Source organism: Dromaius novaehollandiae, chromosome Z (assembly GCF_036370855.1).
Source record: "Dromaius novaehollandiae isolate bDroNov1 chromosome Z, bDroNov1.hap1, whole genome shotgun sequence".
NCBI classification, from domain to species: domain Eukaryota; kingdom Metazoa; phylum Chordata; class Aves; order Casuariiformes; family Dromaiidae; genus Dromaius; species Dromaius novaehollandiae.
In genome coordinates this window covers 62,501,498-62,519,407 of record NC_088132.1, presented here as the reverse complement: position 1 = coordinate 62,519,407, position 17,910 = coordinate 62,501,498, and positions in this window count along the sequence as shown.

The following is a 17,910-nucleotide window of genomic DNA, read 5'->3' as shown; positions in this document are numbered from 1 at the left end:
CTTGGCACACACTTTCGGGAGGTCTGTTAGTTTTAAGAGCAGCAGTGGTGAGAGAAGTAGTGCCAAATTCTGCCCAGTCAGTGGGCAGGAAAAATCATTTGGGGTTTGTGGCCTCCAATTCCAGATGACCTGAATCTAGTTAAACAGCAGAATGACTGTCTGTAATGCTTTTGTTATTGCTTGGCTGTTCCTATGCACAAGGAAACAAGTCAGACAGACTGCAACTCATCTCTTAGATGCACTACATGTGGAACAACCAGGGTCTTCTCTCCTTTCTAAAAATGAGAGGTCTGGGACAAATGATGGCCTTGCTTAGGCCAGCTTGCCTACATGTTAAGGGACCTTTAACAGCACAACCAAACCAATTCAGCAGGCTAAAGCTGCAACAGGGAAAATTGGATGAAAGGTTTTCCCAGCAAGATCCTATTTGTGTAATGCTAAACAGCAGTTGTTCACCTAAATGAGTGGAAATCATGGTTTGTGATGAAAACGTGATTTCTTTTGTGCATATAATTGACATTTGAAACATGTTTAACAGATTAGTATGGTAACTAAAAATATCCCAAATAACCACCAAAGTGGAAGGCATGAATGTCCTGTTAACTTTTTGCTGAAAGGAACAAACGTACTTGAGGAAGAATTTCTTCACAATCATCCTCTGCCCGCCTCACCTTAAAGGAGGAGCTGTGAAAGGCAGCTGCTGTCAACAATGGCTGGGTTTTGGGGGTGGAAGGAAAGGAGGTATTTTTGGAAGGTTTCCTGTGTTTGAATGCCTTTTTCCTCTAGACGTGGCTGACTTCTATTGGTCTGGAATTTTTACATCCTTGTGGGGGCTGTCTCCACCCCTCATACTATACTGCGAGGGCTGGAGGCTTTTGGTTTTGAAAGCTGAACTTCCCTGATCCTTTTCAAGAATCCAGGGTCCCAATTAAAACATTACGCATCATGAGACTTTGTGATCAATCCCTACAAGTAGTATCAGTATCCCTAAAGAGAGTAAAAGTAGGGCATTATATGATCTGAGAAAAAGTCAGTAAAAGTAAGCAGTCTTGCTTATTTGCTTGCTACCTGCTTGTTTGGGAGGTTTTTCATATCCCATGTCTAAATTACATAATGGGCAACTGAAAAGTCTACTAGGCATGTTGGGAAATTTAATGTGAGATGGTACCTAAATCCTGAGGAAGAAACTTGAGCAGTGGCTGAAGGCGAGGCGATTGTAGAGGGAGGCCATATTCTTGCCTTTCAAGCATCTCTGAAATTCTTATACTTTTGAGGGGAAGGTTGTTCCTTTATGAAAAACAGTAAGTGTTGAGCTAGCACAGTTCGTCTTTTTAATAGCTTGCATTTTCCCAGCTGTCACTGTATGATCCATCAAGAATGATCTAGGACTTTTGCATACCTTAGCAATTCTCCTTTCCTCTCTGTATTTCACCTCTTGGAAAGCTTACTATGCAGTGTCATTCCATGTTCTTCATTCTGGACTACATATATGGCAAACACACACAGTGTGGCCAGTTTTGTCTTGTTTGGTCTTTTATCCCTGATGGAAACCTTGGGCCTTACACTAGTCAGTTCTTGTCTCTCAGAGATAATTAAGGACCATATACATCGTGGAAGAAGTGGCTGTGGCTCATGAGGAAGTGATATGATGCTATTCTGAGTCTGATGTCATTCATTTTGTGAGCATGCTGACTTCCTCAGACAGGAAATGAAGGCTGAAAAGCCAATGGCTAAAAAGCTTTTTCTTTTTTTTTTGGTAAAAGACAAATATTTTTCAGCTTTTGCTCTTTCATCACAAAGGAATCAAGTCAGGAAAACAGCAGTTATTGATAAGAGTTTGGAGTGCATCACTGCCAAGGCACAAGATGTCTATTCCTAGGAAAGTCCAAACAGATCAGACCATGATTTACTCTCTTAGTTGCCTGTTGTTCAGTACCCAGATGGTCTGTTTAGTTTGGGTATGTGGGGGGGGGGGGGGGGGGGATGATCTAATGGGATGCACTCAAGTGGCAGTGACTCTACTCAGCCCAGTGTGAAAATGCAGGTTTATGCACCTGTTTGTCCTGCTGAATTGGAGAAAAACAACTTGTATTTCTGGTGTGCTTGCCACATTGGCACTCTCCCTGTGCTATCGCATTGCTCACTCTGCATTACTTACAATACATCTAGGTTATCTGGTACCAGCAGCAATCCTGGGTCTCTGTTTTCTAGTGATGGGAAATAAAATGAAAGACATTTCTTGCATTTGGACTGATGCTTGAGAAGTGCAGCTGACTTGAGAGCACAGAGCAGAAGCCTGGGCATTAGGAACTGCTGAGCCCTAGGCCTGCATTTGCCAGTAATTCACAGTCTGTACTGCTAGTCAAGCACATGCCATTGGTGTTGCTTACAGGCGAGCATGTTCAGTGGGACTCCAAGCCTGAACACGGCTATTAAGCATGGGCCCAAGCTTTTCTGCAGATGTTGCAGACGGGTGAAACATTACTGGAGCTAAGTGCAGGGCGGCCTGGCTCACCAGCTGATGTCCCTAGCTTGGGTCTTTCCAAGCAGCACATGCACCCTGTGAGGATGTGGTATGGCCAGGCCAAAGGACAGCAAGGGGTGTAAAACAACCAGGTAATGTATTTATGTTTCTGGCCACAACTACACATGGCTGATAAACCATGGGCGTAGGTAGTCCTGGGGAAACTGCTTGTTTCCTCTTTCCCCAATACTAAATGCTCCTCTACTGGACAAATGATGGTGAAGATTATGGCAACAGGGTAAGCCCTGCATGGGGCAGGTGACTGAGAGATTTCAGAGGTCTTCTGCATAGCCTCTCTGTGCTGGTTCCCCCCATCGCATCCCATAGGTGAGCCTGAGCAGCTGCTGCCTCTGCTCCTTTGTTTGGAGTGAACACAGTTTTGTGCAGCTCTTGGCTTTCTGCAGATGTTTTAACTTTCCAGGAATTCCGGTGATTTTCTGTATGTAAGAACCGTGAGGAATTTGTGAATTTGTGATTAAACTCAGCAATGACAGAGTTTTGGAAAACAGTTATAAAATATTCCTTGGCTTGTTCGGTGGGTCCTTGACGTCTGGATTTTACAAACAATGCTGACTTCTAGCGTGCAGTATTTACTGTGCTATCAGCAGCACAACTGCAGAACCCTCTCAGCACTGCAGAATGCAAATACAAGACACCACTCTCCGAAAGCTATGATTTCCAAAAGACTAAACACATCTGGCTTTTATTTTTTCCACGAATTCTTGTGCTATGTACTAGGCCAGTAGCAGTTCCCATGGCAGACCTCTGAAATCCCCGACATGAAGACCAGATATAAATCTGAGACAGTCTTACCGATTTAGGCCCCCAGACTGGCAAGATGTGGGAGCACATGGTTGCGTTCCTGTGTGTGAATAGTCCTTTTGAGGTCAATGGCGCTTTTCACTTCCTTAAAGTACTTTGCTAAAACGAGGACTTAACGGCACAGTCTAGCGAAGTCTCCTCCTTCAGAAGCTGGTGGGAGCGATAGCTTCTGCACAGAGTATGCGGTCCTTGGTGGGGATTTGCCTAGTGCTCTCCGGGAATGGCTCCCACTTCTGCCCGTCACAGGCAAGCTCTACCAGCAGCTCCTGAGGGAAGCCTGGCCTGGCCTGGCCTGCCCTGCCCTGCCCAGCGAGACCTGCGGCCTTCGGCGTGAGAGACGCGGGGCTCCTCGGAGATTCAGAAATGGGCACGGGGTGTACACTAGGCAGGCTGGAGAGATAACAGCCAGGTTCTCCCAAATGGAGAGGCTTTTCATTTAATTTCCTTTGTTTTCTTCCTAACAGCTTAAAATAAATAGCAGAACAAGAGTGAAAGATAAAACTTTAACAAATTGCTTCTTGACAGCTCTGTTTCACTCACTGGTATTTTGCAAATATATCAAAGCTCTTTGCAGCCTAGCATTTAAAAAAAAATCTCCTAATTACAGGTAAAGGTGGTTTCCAGACTGCTGCTTGTTTACCAAATAGCTCATTATAGGGCTACCGTTGTAGAAATGTGCATGGGGAAGATGAGGGAGGCTCCCTCCTTAGGTAAAAAGACTCCCACTACAGTTGCACTGTAGCCCTCAAGAGAAGTGGGTACTGTATAAGAGCAGTTGCTTTTAAGATTTGAAAAACAAATTATAACTGGCTACAACAGGAGAGCAGTGAAAGTAAAGGGCTATGTCACAGGCTAAAGACAAATTATTCTTTTGATTTAGAGTCTTTTGTGCTACACGAGTGCATTAAAGACTAAGATCTCACAAATTTTGTATACGTGTCTGTGTGTGCCTGCGCGCACACACTTTTTAAAGTCCTTGTATAGAAACAGATGAATTGAGTCTGTCTATGCCAAGTGCCATATGTTTATAACCGAGTTATAAAACACTTTAAAATAGAGGTTTATAATGGAAACTGACACATCCTTAAATATGTTGATGCTAATAGGCACCACTATAATAAATCCCATAGAGGTTTTAAAAGATATATCTGTTATTCTGGAAGAGAATATAGTGGCTTCTGCCTGAAGTGAAGCTTGTCATTTCTGTTCTTCAAACCATCTGAATCTTCAGTGGCATGTAAGTAGCCCTGGATTATATCTAACACTTCAGATGGTGCCTGTATGTAGCAAAATAATGCATTTGATATCTAAAAGCTTTCCCAATTGCAGTATGGCAACCACAGTCCTTCTCAGAATGTGTAATTTCACCTGTGTATGTCTGATATAGTGCATGAAGGCATTTCAGCTTTTTCCCTCTTTTTTATTTCCTGAAATAGATCCCAATATGGAGCAACTCTACATCTTTTGTATACTGACTGAGATCGCTGAATTCCTACTTTTGTTAAAATTAATCCCAGGAGAAACCTACCTTCTTCTTCTTAACTTTATTCCTAATTATTTTCATACTGATTTTAATAAGCTTCTGTCTTTCCTATACATAACAGTAGACAGAAGCACACTCTAGCATTTATATGTGCTAATAGCTCTCACCTACGCTCCGGTGAGTGCTCTAAGAGGAGATCTTTTCACTGCCACTGGTGAGCTCTAGCCAGCTCTGGGCTAGATGTGGCAGCTGTGTAGCGCAGCTGTAGAGCATCATACGGTAGCTCAAGGGCAGGAAGTTACGCTGCCACACTGACAACTGCGAGGGGAGTTAAGCAAACTCAGTGCAATGACAGGATTTGGATTTTAGCCGCACTACCTGGGATAACATCCTTGTTCTTAAAAGCAGTACAAGCAGGAAGCAAGGATATTAAATTACACAGGAATGCTGCTATTTTGGTGAAAAGCATCCTTCTTTGTCTCTTTTTAAACACAGCCTCTTCTAGATAGTTAACAGAAAGATTTTGGTACAGTTTTATCAAGAGATGCCCCCTTATCCTTTGCTTCTCCCCACGTACACATTGTCTTTCCTAAAATTGCACAGTGGGTTGGCAGGTGCAACCGTATACTGAAGATGGAGTGGGGGAGTTGCTGATGATTTAGATATTTAAATGGCTGCTATCACCATGTTTGAGCATCTATTTGCATACACAGGATGTGAGCAGAAAACCAAAAATAGTCCTTTCCATGCTGCTCTTGCCATAGAAATGTCATCTTAGCCCGAGAAGAGTGTGCCGAGCTGTGGGACTGCTGCTGCGCGTCAGGTCCCTGCTTCTCCCTGCAAAGCATGACTCCTGGGGTCTTGCTGAGCAGCACAGTTTTGTGGGCCGTGGTGAGCTCATACGGGCGATGGGGAAGGCGTGGACAGCTGTGGCCTCCCTGGCTCAGCCTTTCCAGACAGCGAGGCTGAGGCCAAGGCGAGAGGATGCTGCCTCACCAACCTCGCTGTTGCTGTAAGGGAAAGGTTGGTAGTGGTACCAGCTCTCGGTCTTGTCACAAAACATCACCCTGGCTGGGTTTTCTTACATCTGCAGTTCCTGCAGGGAGGTAGTAGTCTAGGAGCCCTGGTTTAACTCAGGGAGGGGAGAAAGCCTTGTTGCTGGTAGGACTGACCACCTTCCTGATCTTACAAAGCACATATCAAATTCTTTGTAGGCAACCGAAGACAGATGGTGCCGGGAACCTTTCCCGGGGGAAAAAGGCAGACGGCTCCACAGGAATCCTGCTAGGCCCATGGGCATGGGGTCAGGCTGTCCCAGCAGTGTCCTGGCTCCTCTGCCCTCACAGCCAGGCAGTCGCTTTGCCCAGTCGTTCCCATGCCAGCCCTGTCCCACTGCCAGCCACACCGTCCAGCTCTGACGCATGTCGGCATCTTCAACTGGGGAAGCCAAGAAGCTGGGAAGTGAAACCTCCTGAAGTTTTTTTAAAGCTTCAGAAGATAATTAGTAATGCCAAATCTTGTGTTTTCTAAAATGTCATGACTTTTTTTTTTTGATCAGCACCACTGGCTGTTTTCAAGTGCCTGCAGTCGGCAGTCCTGCAGGAGACTCTGAGGCCACCGCCTCAGCTGTCAGGAGCTTTGGCCTGGTGCTGACACCTTGGCCTGCGAGCTCCCGGCTCAGCACTGACAAGCTCCTGGCCTGACCTCAGGGGTTTGCCGTGATGTCACAGGTTTGCCACCTCCGCCAATTTTTTCTAGGATTATTTCAAGGCTCAGATTTCTCGGCCCTCGCTCTGTCCCAGGGCTAAATTTTTGGCTACAGTCAAGGCGCAGTCCCCTGCCAGGTCAGAAGATCAGCACTGGGAGCGTGTGAGGCCGCGGCGGGGGAGGTCCCGCGGCATCACTGGCCGTACGGATGGTCCCACACCAGGGCAGGAAGCGTCTGAGGCTAGTGACTCCAAACTGCCCTTTCGGCAGTTAGTGAGCTTCAAGCTGATATGGGATCCATGCACGTGCTTCTCAGCACGTTTTCTTGCCCAGGGATCCATCTTTGCTGGGCTGAAACCAAAATAAATTCACTGCAGTGGCAAGTTCAAGAAGAGGCCTGGATGGAGCAGAAGAAGGCAAAGCTCAGCAGTTCTGTTGGCTCTGTGGTGTCATACTTTTCCCCTCAAATATCTTTGAGAGCAGGTGGCAACAGAGTAGAGAAAGGGGCACAAGAGAACACATACATGCAGAAGGCAAAATCCATAACCATTAAACCGTAAGTGTGAGTGCAGCCCAGTCCTGCCTGCACCTTCGGCAACGAGAAAGATGGAGGTAACAAGTTTGCTCCATTTCCCTCATCTTCTAACTGTGTGGGACAGTTCGGTCGCTCTTTTTTGCTCATAGATAGCCAGAGGCAACAGGCAGGTCTTTTTTCCTTCTCTGCCATCTTGAAAATTAAGAGCAGAAAGAAACATTGCCTTCTGACTGGCTCAGTCTGCAATGATGGGTAAACTTTATCCTGTTAGCTTGGTCCTAAGTAGGTGCTATTTTGGTCTTTTTTTCCCCTTTAGTGTAGCTCCTAGGGAACACATGTTGTGGACCGAGTCCTGCTCCTCCAGTGAAACTGAAATTCCCCTTACTGCTTTCAGCAGGTGCAGCAGCGAGGCCTATGTTTTCAGAGTTGCCATCAGAAAAGCCCAGAGCCTGCTACCATGATCTTCCCATTCTCTTTAATGAGGTTTAGTGACAGCACACTTTGTCTTTTTTTGTTGTTGTTCCATTTCCTTGCTATTCGTCATGGAACAAAATGTTCCCTGGCCAGTGGCTTTCCTGGTATGTGCCAGGAGCCTGCTTCACTCGGAGGAAAGCCTCGTGCCCTGACTGAACTATGTGGGAAGAAACTATGTTGATCGTAGGGTGAAAAATTGTGCAGTATGTCTGAGGAGGCTTAAAGACAAGGCAGAGAGTGTTGCAATGTCAGACTTCAGGGCTGTGCAAAGAAGAGCTTTCATAGGAAAGTGAAAAGGGGGTCAGGCTACTCTGGGGTGAAACACTGAACTGTGTACTGACAGAAAGAAAAAAATGAAAAAAATCACTGGAAAATCCCAGTGAAACAAAACAGAGGTAACAGCAGTAAGGGTGACCAGGAACATCCTTGCTGTTTTCTGAGTTGTGGTGGTGCAGTTTGATAGAAATAGATGATTGACTGCTGTCCCCTGCCACTGTGCCATAGGCACAATAGCATATAATTCCTTTTGTATACTGAGCAAGGTCTCCTGCTAACCTCCTAAAAGCTTTCTTTTTTCCAGTGTGCAGGAGGAGGCCCAGAGAAGTCAGTTAAAGTATTTATTCAATGTGCAGAGCGGGGGTGAAGCAGTGCTCTGCAAAACTCCAGGCCAGAGACCGGAGCCAAGGGCGGGGGGTGAGGAGGACAGAGCTGTGGGCACGTCCCTGTCCCTTGCAGTGGGTGCTGGTGGCAGAGGCGGGTGGTGGAGGGACGCGACGCGGCGACCCACCGGTTCCACTCGTACGTGTGTACAGTTCAACGCACAGTGGCTGAACATAGGTGCTGGAGAGCCCTCAACTCACAAGTGTGGCAGCTCCGTCCCTGCAAGATGCCCGTCAGGGACTGAGCTGCAACATTGCCGGTTAAGATTTCACATGTGAATGCACAAAGAAAAACCTGATGAAATGCAGAGTCTTCTAAATAACCTACACAGCCCTCAGAAAGGCACCAGCTTCCTGAAAGCCTAGAGTCCCCGTAAATAGATTTAATGTAGTTTCTTCTGCAGAAGAGTACCACAACCTTTAAAATAAATATCCGGAAGTTCCGTTAGCTTTTTTATCCTCTCTTACTTCCAAAGACTCAGTTTTCCCCCCATCCTGCCTTCCCTCTGAATCCACCCCACAGAGATGGCTTTTTCAAGTTAAAGTCCTATACTTAAGTAAAGTGTTACCCAAAGGTGGTCCCACAACGTGTGACTCGGGTGAAAACAGATAGGAAACCTGAGCAACCGATTCACTCTTTGAACAAGGGTGAGCTTACTGAAAGAACTGCAAATAATGAATAGAAACTATCATTTGCCTTAGATGATTCACAAATACAGTAATGGCTTTGTTACCTGAATAAACCACTTGTGAGCTGTTTTCATGCTTCCTGTGATAACTAATAATTCCTGAATTGAAGTTGTAAGGCAACAGTAAATGTTTATATTATGCTAGTGTCTAAAGACCCCAGCATGGGCCCACGTCTCTCGCACAGACTGCGCTTCAAGCATAGGCATGAGAATCATCAGACAGACAAAATCCTTCCATTCAAACCACATGGCATTTCCCTGGCAGCTCCCTCCACCCTCATCTGTGCCTTTCCAAGAAAGCAGAATGGCTGCTGCTGCGCAATATCTTCTGACTAATCAATCCGTCTTCACTGCTCAAATAATATCAGTGTGGTAGCATAAGAACCTCAGATATAAATTGCAATACCATAATTTATGTAGTAACCAGGAGGAAAATTAAGTTACAAGTTGGTAATACTTGTGGGATTGTTTACAGTTTCCATAGAGCAGAACAAAATTTGAGGGATCAGGATCAGCAGGCTGCTTAGCTTTCCGACACAGCTGGATAAAAACAGCTTTATCAGAACAGTGTTGCCACCAGGTTTTTCCTCTATGCATTTTGGTTCCCCAGCAGTGGGACAGTGGATGAGTTGGATCCTGTTATTAACTTGTCTCAAAGTACCACGTGATATTAATAAGCACAGAGAATGAGTGCTTTCATATGTTGAGTGAATTAAGGATGTCAGAGACAACATGGATTTCACATGTAACGGGAAGTAAGCTGCCTTCAGGGATTTCTATAGCAAAGATCATGGAACCCTTAAATGCAAGAGGGTCAATGACCTCTTGTCTTGATCTGATTTGCTCTGTAAAAACTGCCCTAATGTTGGATCTAATTACAAAACTTTACTATCCCATCACATTTGCCCCATGCTTTAGTTAATATGGATACCTGTGCTTTAACCACATTCTCAAACTGTGCCCTTCTGGCTGCCATTGTTAAAAGGTAGATTGGGAATCTGGTTAAAGCACAGTTTGGACTCAGCAGAACTAAGTGAAGCTTTAGGTGAAGCCATACTGAGTTACTAGATGGTCTTCTTAATAGCTTCTATTGGATCATGTTAAAATCAGTTCCCTCAGATATGGTTTACTTAGCTGAGGTAATTTCTTCAGCCAGTCTTGACTAGTCTTTCCTCTCCTCTGTATCTTTTCAGAAAGACTAAGTTTAATCTCACCTCCTGTGGCACGGCAAGCTGTACATACCTCTTGTCTCATACCTGAACTGACTGTGGGATTTCACTGCAACTGAGCAGCCACTTCTGAAAATGATGGTAATCAAAAGCTACGGCTTGCTTGGCAGGGACAGTTTAATTAGCAAAAAGTAATACGGTGTTTTGTTTTGTATTATTTTTTCCCAGCGCAACCCTCTGCAATTTACAGAACACAGCAGAAGCCAGCCGGCCAGGACAGCGAACAGCAGAGCCCGTGCAGGGACCTGGTCAGGTTTAAACTTGGAGAAGTTCTCAGGCCTGGGTGCCGACAGGTGCCTGCCAGGTGGCAGGAAGTTTGCAACACGTGAGAAAAGCATCTCAACACGGCTCCTAAACAGATGTGCTGGGAAAGATCTTTTCCTTCATCATAGGATCTCTTGGCAGATATATAACAGGTAAAGCAGAAGGATCTTGGTTTGATTCAGTACTAAATATGACATTGTAAATAAGAAATCAAAGATGAGGTGAGGAATCCTACCCGTTGGTTAAAAATGTTTTAAAGTCTATTCTCCTGAAACATGTATCGTCTTTCCCTATCCAACAGTCTGTCTGGTTAAAGAGGAGTCTCACTCGCAGGTGCCTTTGCTCTTCCCCAAGGAGCCCTCCAAGAACTGTGCTGCAAGTCCCTCCACTGCAGAGTGGGCTTTAACCATACCTAGACCTCAAAAGCCTCAAACTTTGATTTGGCTCTGGATCCTCTGTGACTTGCCATTTTCCACTAAACCCTTCCCCCCTCAATTTCCAGGTTTTTTATTCTAATTTCAGTGATATTGAAATTTGGTCCTTTCCATATTTGACAGCAGAAAGCCAAGCATCTGAATTTGGGAATACAAAACACTGGAAGACACTGGCAACCTGTAACTTCTACTGTGCCATCCGTGTTGTTGTGCAAGCTGATAGGTGCTCGGAAAAGCCAAGGGAGTGGCTAAGGCATCCTTCCTTCGTTGTCCGAGCGCAGGGCTTCACTGAGGGTTTGTGACACAGTAAGGTAGGTGCAAAAAGCCCTGTGCCAGGGTGGTGGGAGGATCTGGAATTTCGGTCCTTGTTTAAATTTCAGTCCATCGTGTAAAGAATGTTTTGTACTTTTAGCCAAGACAAATTTGAGACTTTTATTGAGTCTCATGGCTTTCTTGACTGACTTCCTGTCAGAGTCTGTCTTCTGAAGTTTGGGACAACTCTCTTTTCTTAGAGTGTTCTGGAGAGAGCTGTTCCATCAAATTCCCACAGTCACTCCACTGCAAACCCCGCAGCTCTCCACTGAGTAATTATGCTGGGTTTTTTTTCCCCCACATACTTATTAAAATAACTAGAATTTTCTTTTTCTGCGCTTAAACTGTTCAGTGGGAGAGGGACTTTCTGTCTGCTTCTCCAAGCTATAACCTCAGTATCTGCTAGTATTTTCTAGGCTTGACTACCACGGCTTGTTACGTCTGGGCTGAACACAATTGCTTTGTGAAAGCTGCAGCTATAGCTGTAGGCATCAGCAACAGAAATGGATGTCAGCATGGTTCACTTGCATTTCCTGGATTGCACTGGATCCCTCTTGGCTTCTAGAATAAATTAATACAGAAAGACACATCTGAGCTTAAGGGCTAGCTGCTACTGAGAGCCCACCGAAAAGGAATGCCTGGCAGCAATGATGTGTCTAGGAAGAGTCAGCATGAAGTGAGCTCAGTTACTGCACGAGTCCTGCAGAGCCTTCACAAGTGCTGGCCAGCCACAGCCCAGATCTCAGTATTCAGGTGGGAATATATAGGCCAAACATTAAGCCATCTTCCCAAGGTTCGCAACACACTTTCTGAGGAACCATGCGATGTCAGATCAGTGCATGCGTGTGGGTTACATTACGCCTTTTTGCTGAAGTGTGCTCAATTCTTGGGTGATATTTTAGAAATAGTTACTGTAAAATAGAGATCCATCAGTGTGATATTCAGGTCATAAGAGCTTCCAGAATGGGACAGAAAGGTGTTCTCCCCTAGTCCCAGCTGCTATGTGCGCTCCCGGCGTGACACAGCCGCCAAGGCTCTCGCAGTATGAGAACGGTGATTCTACCAGAGAGATTTCTCCCACATCAAAAAGTCGACAGAGGCAGCCCCTAAGGCAGCCACGGCTGTGTGACCGCAAGAGCCTTGTAGGTGGGTTTGGTTGCACTAATTCACAAATGATATAAACAGTGCCCAGGAAGACTAGGGCCGGAAAGATTAAGGCTGCTGAAACCTATATTAGGATTGGGGCAGTCTAACTGGCTTTGTAACTCACTTTGCATCGTAGCCACTGTTGAGTGCAACAGAGTGAATAACTCCTCTCTGGCTCTACTGATATTTTTTTCTCCTGTTATTCCAGCCAATCACCCCCAAAATACAAGTACCTCTTCCATTTATATTCTTTTAATATGGAGAATGTGGTAAAACACTCCATTTACAGCTACCACTAGCATAGGTTGTAACTTTTGTGAAATGTGTGACTGCAGCTTTTTAAGGCATATTTGCCTAAGTACGCCAAATATTTGACCTTTAGCTAGCTTAGATAGCAAGAGTGAAGTCATGCTCTTCAGCAAAGACTACACAAGGTTGGCTTGTTACATGCTTACTTGGGGGATTATTTTGGTGCCTAAATTCAACAAAATGGTCAATAATTCTTTCCAGGCCCCTGTATGATCAAGCGGGAAGGGACAGCCACTAAATTCACACTTATAATAAATGAACTGAACACAGTACCTACATATGTATAGCAGCTAATTGCTCTGCACTGTAAGAGAATGGTCATCATACAGGAAATCAGAGATTCACAGTCAATGTGTGTGACACATTGCAAAAACCAGAGTCTAAACACAGCAGTTGGAGTCACTGGAGAGCTAGACAGGAATTTGGGGTGGGAAAAAAAAAGTCAGCAATGTGCATTATTCATCATTTGTCATTTGCAATTGAGGAAATGGAATGTCCTCTGACACATCTGAAGAAGTTCATGATTTATTGGAAGTAGTGAAAGAAGTATAAAGCCAAATAGTAATAAAATCCCCTGGGGATGGCTTGCTACAGTCTTTTACATAGCATTAGAGCCACTGTAAATAGTTGGGCTCAGATAAAAATCCTGGCAAACATTCAGCATGAAATGCTTGAGATACGAAACTATTCATTCTTTGAAGTTAAGAGATTTTAGCCTTGTTCAGCCTCATAATACTAAACCCCTATTACATTTGTTGAAACATTATTCAAACTCTCAAAACCCAAACACATTAAGATGAGACTTCTACCCTTTCTCATCCTACACCAATCCTCCTGCTACTGGCGACGCCCCAGGACAGTGGATGGCATTAGCTGCAGAACCTCGGCTTATGGGACCTGTTTTTGCAGCGAGGGAACCCTGTTAATTCATGGTGATCAGAGTGGGCATTGTACGAGGTTTGCTTTTGACCTGGGAGCATATTACTATCATTTATTCTCAATAACCAGTACAAATAGAATCATTTCATAGAAAGTGGCCAGATGGAGCAAAATACTCGATGCCTTAAAAGGTGGCAATATGCAATAGTGATTATGGAAATTTAATGAGCTAATGTGAGTAACCGTTTTCCAAATATTACCTATAAACATCATTTCTGCATGCATGCCTAAATGCAGAAGCAGTGCAACTTCCTAACCTGGAAATCAGTAAGTGCTCCTGAGAAGCAGCATTGTTTTAACAGATGATATATATGCAGCCCTTCATGCCTCGACTTAATCCTACACAACCTGACATTTGTGGCATGACCACACGCTGGTTTCTTCCCATTGCTGCATTGCAGGTTACTTTGTTTGCTTTGTGAACCGGGAATTCCATGCATTAGAGTATGGATGGAAACAAGGGGAAGAGGATATAGACAAAACTAAATCAAGAATTCACCTGTCCTGAGTCCAAACAGGAGAAAACACATGCTGTTGAGGTATGCTTGCTATGGTCTTTTAAATAGCACTCAAGCCACTGTAAATAGTTGCACTCAGACAAAAATAAATGGTGCTGGAGAGTTGGTTTGTGGCCGTATATTATGTAACATCTCCAAAGTTCATCTGTATTCATGTGTTTTGTCCTTGGACAGTGCTTTTTCTCTAAATTATCGCAAATGTGAATTTGTCATGAAATAATCAGCAGTATGTACATGAAAGGCAGCAGATCTGACTTTGTGCATGGTAAGCAGGGGAAAAATCCAAAGCTGAGAAGTTATCAGTGCAAGCGCAAGTTAGTTCAGTGATTCATATGTCAACAAAGTTCATGTAGCAAATCATATGGAATAGTGCTGTAAGTGATATCCTAAGGCAGGAGAACAAGAACCACATGTCAGTGTCAAATAGCTCCGTGCAGTTATAAAATGGTTGTGTCAAACAGAGTAGGGTTAAACTCAGCTTTGGTGAGTTGAGGTGGCATGCAGTCCTCTTGCAGTTCAAACACAGACACAGTTCCTTTTTCTTGTTGTTCATCTCTTCATTTTTGCATGTGCAAGAAGGTATCATTAATAATATTAGCCCTTACCATCACACCCCTATCATTATTTTGCTGTTTTTCCTCCCTATATCAGATAATTTTAGCAGCCAGTTTCACAAATGAAAATACGCACTTCATCCGACTTTGGACACAAACGTTCCAAATTGGTAGCCAGTGCGTGGTAGCGAGTTCACGCTCTGGCAGTTCGGCCATGGAAATTGTCAGCCATTTAAACAGAGTTCAGACACAGCTTGGAAATGCTGCCTATAGCCCGGAGTAGGCACAGCTGAAGATTCAGAAATGCCTAGTGAGATTTTCCTAAGCATGCTGCAGGGCAGACGCATCTGTGTTTTGCAATATGTACAGCTGACTAGCCCAAACATTTGACAGAATGTTCCCCTTTTGCCCGTCGCCACTGAAGTCTCTGGCACCCCTCATAGGTACCTCAGCACGTGCTGACATCTCTTTTCCGAGAGAACGTTATAATGATTTGGCCTGTCTTGTGTAGTCTCATTTTCTTCTACGATTTTTTTTCCTCCCCAAATTATAGGCACTTGTGGTGTAGCATGATGATTTCCCAGCTGCACATTGTGTTTGGACAGTCTTACACGGTCTACGTGAAGCTATGTTGTCCGCTATATTCTTCATAGTCCCTGAACAATCAAGGTACCTTTCATTATGTGTTGCTGTCAGCTTGGCTCGCCCTCAGCCTTCATGCGAAAGGGGTTAATGTTCCTGAATAAGCCCAAGCTTCCTCCTTCTTGCCCAGCTGGTTTTCCTACTGATGAGCAGACTGATTTAGCAATTGCAAGGCACTTGCCCACAGACTCCATTACCCTGGTCCCTCTCAGGGCTATGTGCCATGCACATTGTCTTTCAGTGCATGTGTGCTAAAGATTTCCTAGGACAGAACAGCACTCGAAGGGTTCTGCAAAATCTGTAAGTGGATACATAGATGGAAGTGCAAAAGCAGCATTGAAAGCACTGGTTTAATCTCATTGAAATAAACATTTACAGCTTTTCTGACCTTTTCCTGTAGATCATGTCAAGCCCTTCATCAAGTTCAGTGTGATTTAAAATTTAGAGCAACACTCCCTTTAGGCTGTTACATTAAAGTCCAGATGCGAGTGAACGTTCAGGCTCAATCTGAAATTTTCCACCAACTTCCAAATTCATAACCTGCAGGCAATTGCAAGAAGGTTGGCTGCATATGCCTATTCATTGATCCCAACCAGGGACTCTTTGTACGCAATGGCAGAGGGATGATGTAGTTTCCCCCTTACTGCTTTGAAATAAAGATAATTTACTAACATGGCAATTTTTTTGAGAACCCGCATTTGGCACGTTTTGTTCTAATCTTTAGTTTGCAGGCTATTTTCTTATTTACTCTACTGAAGTATTGTCAACATCTAGGATAAAGAAATATTTCTTATTACCTAAAATTTATACTTACTCTGTAACATCAAATATTCTGCAGCTGCTCTAGTCTTCACTTAAGGCCATAGATCTGTATCGTATTAAGAAGATGATGACGTGCGCAGAATCTCTTAACTAGGGTGATGCAGATAGGACTCTGGGAAACTGGCTTTGACTTTGGTCAAGGAGGTAGGACAGAATTAAAGAATATGTTTGGAGGAATAGCTCCTATCGCTGCAGGCCCAGGGACAGGAGCTAACATGTTGCAGCCACCTACCTGCCATACTCTTCCTGGTTCGTGCTAGCAGCACTAACCAGCCTGAGTTACAATTGCCTGGCCCTGGACACTTCTGAACCGCAGAACTGCTGGCATTGCTACTTCGCTGTTTGTTTGTAGCCCCAGCTCTGACTGCATCCACCACATCGGTCCTGTAGTTTACTAGAGGTCCTACATGAGGCCAGGCCCTTATCCCCAGCTCAGAGGACAGTCCTTGCCTGCTCAGAAATGGCCTTTTCCAGATGCCTTGTGTTGCTAAAGCAGCTTTTGAAGGACTGGAAGATAGAAACACTCTTTCTCTAGATAGATGCAGCTATTCAGCCTTATGCTGCAATTTTGTCGAAGTTCTCACATTTTTCACACCCCAGTGGTGTAATTCTTGTGTTTATAGTGTCGTTTATGGCCCAGACAGCCACAATGCACCTTCACCAGTGACCAGGCGGCCTCAGGTGTGTCTGACACCTCTGTTGTTTTGGCCGAGCCTGTGAACCCAAGTCACTACTGCTGCTCTTAGCTTGTGTCCAGGTGAGAGGCAAGCAGGGCTACATCCTATACTCGTTCCCTGCTTGTGTGTATACCATTGAAAGGAGTGCAGTAATGTGGTGCTTTTAGTATTGTTAATCATCTGCTATAACAGGTTTAGATTTTTTTGGCCTAATCATATCTTCATGGTAGGTCTAGAAACACGTAAGACTGAGCATCTCTCCTTAAAGGGGGAGAAGTAAGGATGTTCAGGACAGCAAGGCAAGAAAAAAGTGCAGGAATTCCTCAGATGTGGCTGAGAGGTGAACAGCAGAGTCCCAAATCTCTGGGCTGAGTCCCATCATCCCTCCCCTGCCTTGAGGCTTGCAGGAGGTCGGAGCTTGCATGTGAGTGTTGCAACTTGGCCCCCCCTGTAATTTCATGGTTACTGGAAAATCCCACTGATTCACACTGCTGGTGCCTCTCACACTTCCTGTGTTTCTCAAGACTTCCCCATTCTCTTTTCTCCCCTTTCCATGCCCCAACCTCGCTCCGGTGTTCCCTTCCCTCTGCGCTCTCTATTCCCAGGTCACAAACAGCACTGTACCAGGCTGCCCTGTGCAATGGGTTTTCTCTGCTTGCCCATGGTCAGAAACCTGTGCAGGAATTGGGATTTCTTACTGAACACCTTACCTAATCTATAGAGCTAGCTAGCAACATAGGAATCTGTCCAAAATCAGGCACATTTTTAAACCCTATGAATTTCATGTGAGAATGAATCATAGAAAGAGTCATTTTCTTCTCATGCTGAATAAGGAACTGTATTTAAATTGGGAAACAAAATGATTTGTAAAGCAACTTTGTTTGTTCTATGTTAAGATATTCGCCCTAAGCTCTCAACTCCCTCTACTTTTTTCCCCAAATTTAATTTAGAGAAAAAGACATAGTTCTCCTCCCCATTCAAAGAATGAAACAAAACATCTTGTTTTGGGTCAAATTGAGCATTTTCATCCGCAATGAATCTTCCCCTGCCAAAAAAGCAGATAAACTACTTTAGGTTGACTCATAACAAAAAAAGTGTTTTGGTGTCACCACCAAACCAAATGAATCCATTATTCACACAGCTTGAGGCAAAGGTCTGCTTGGAGTCGAGT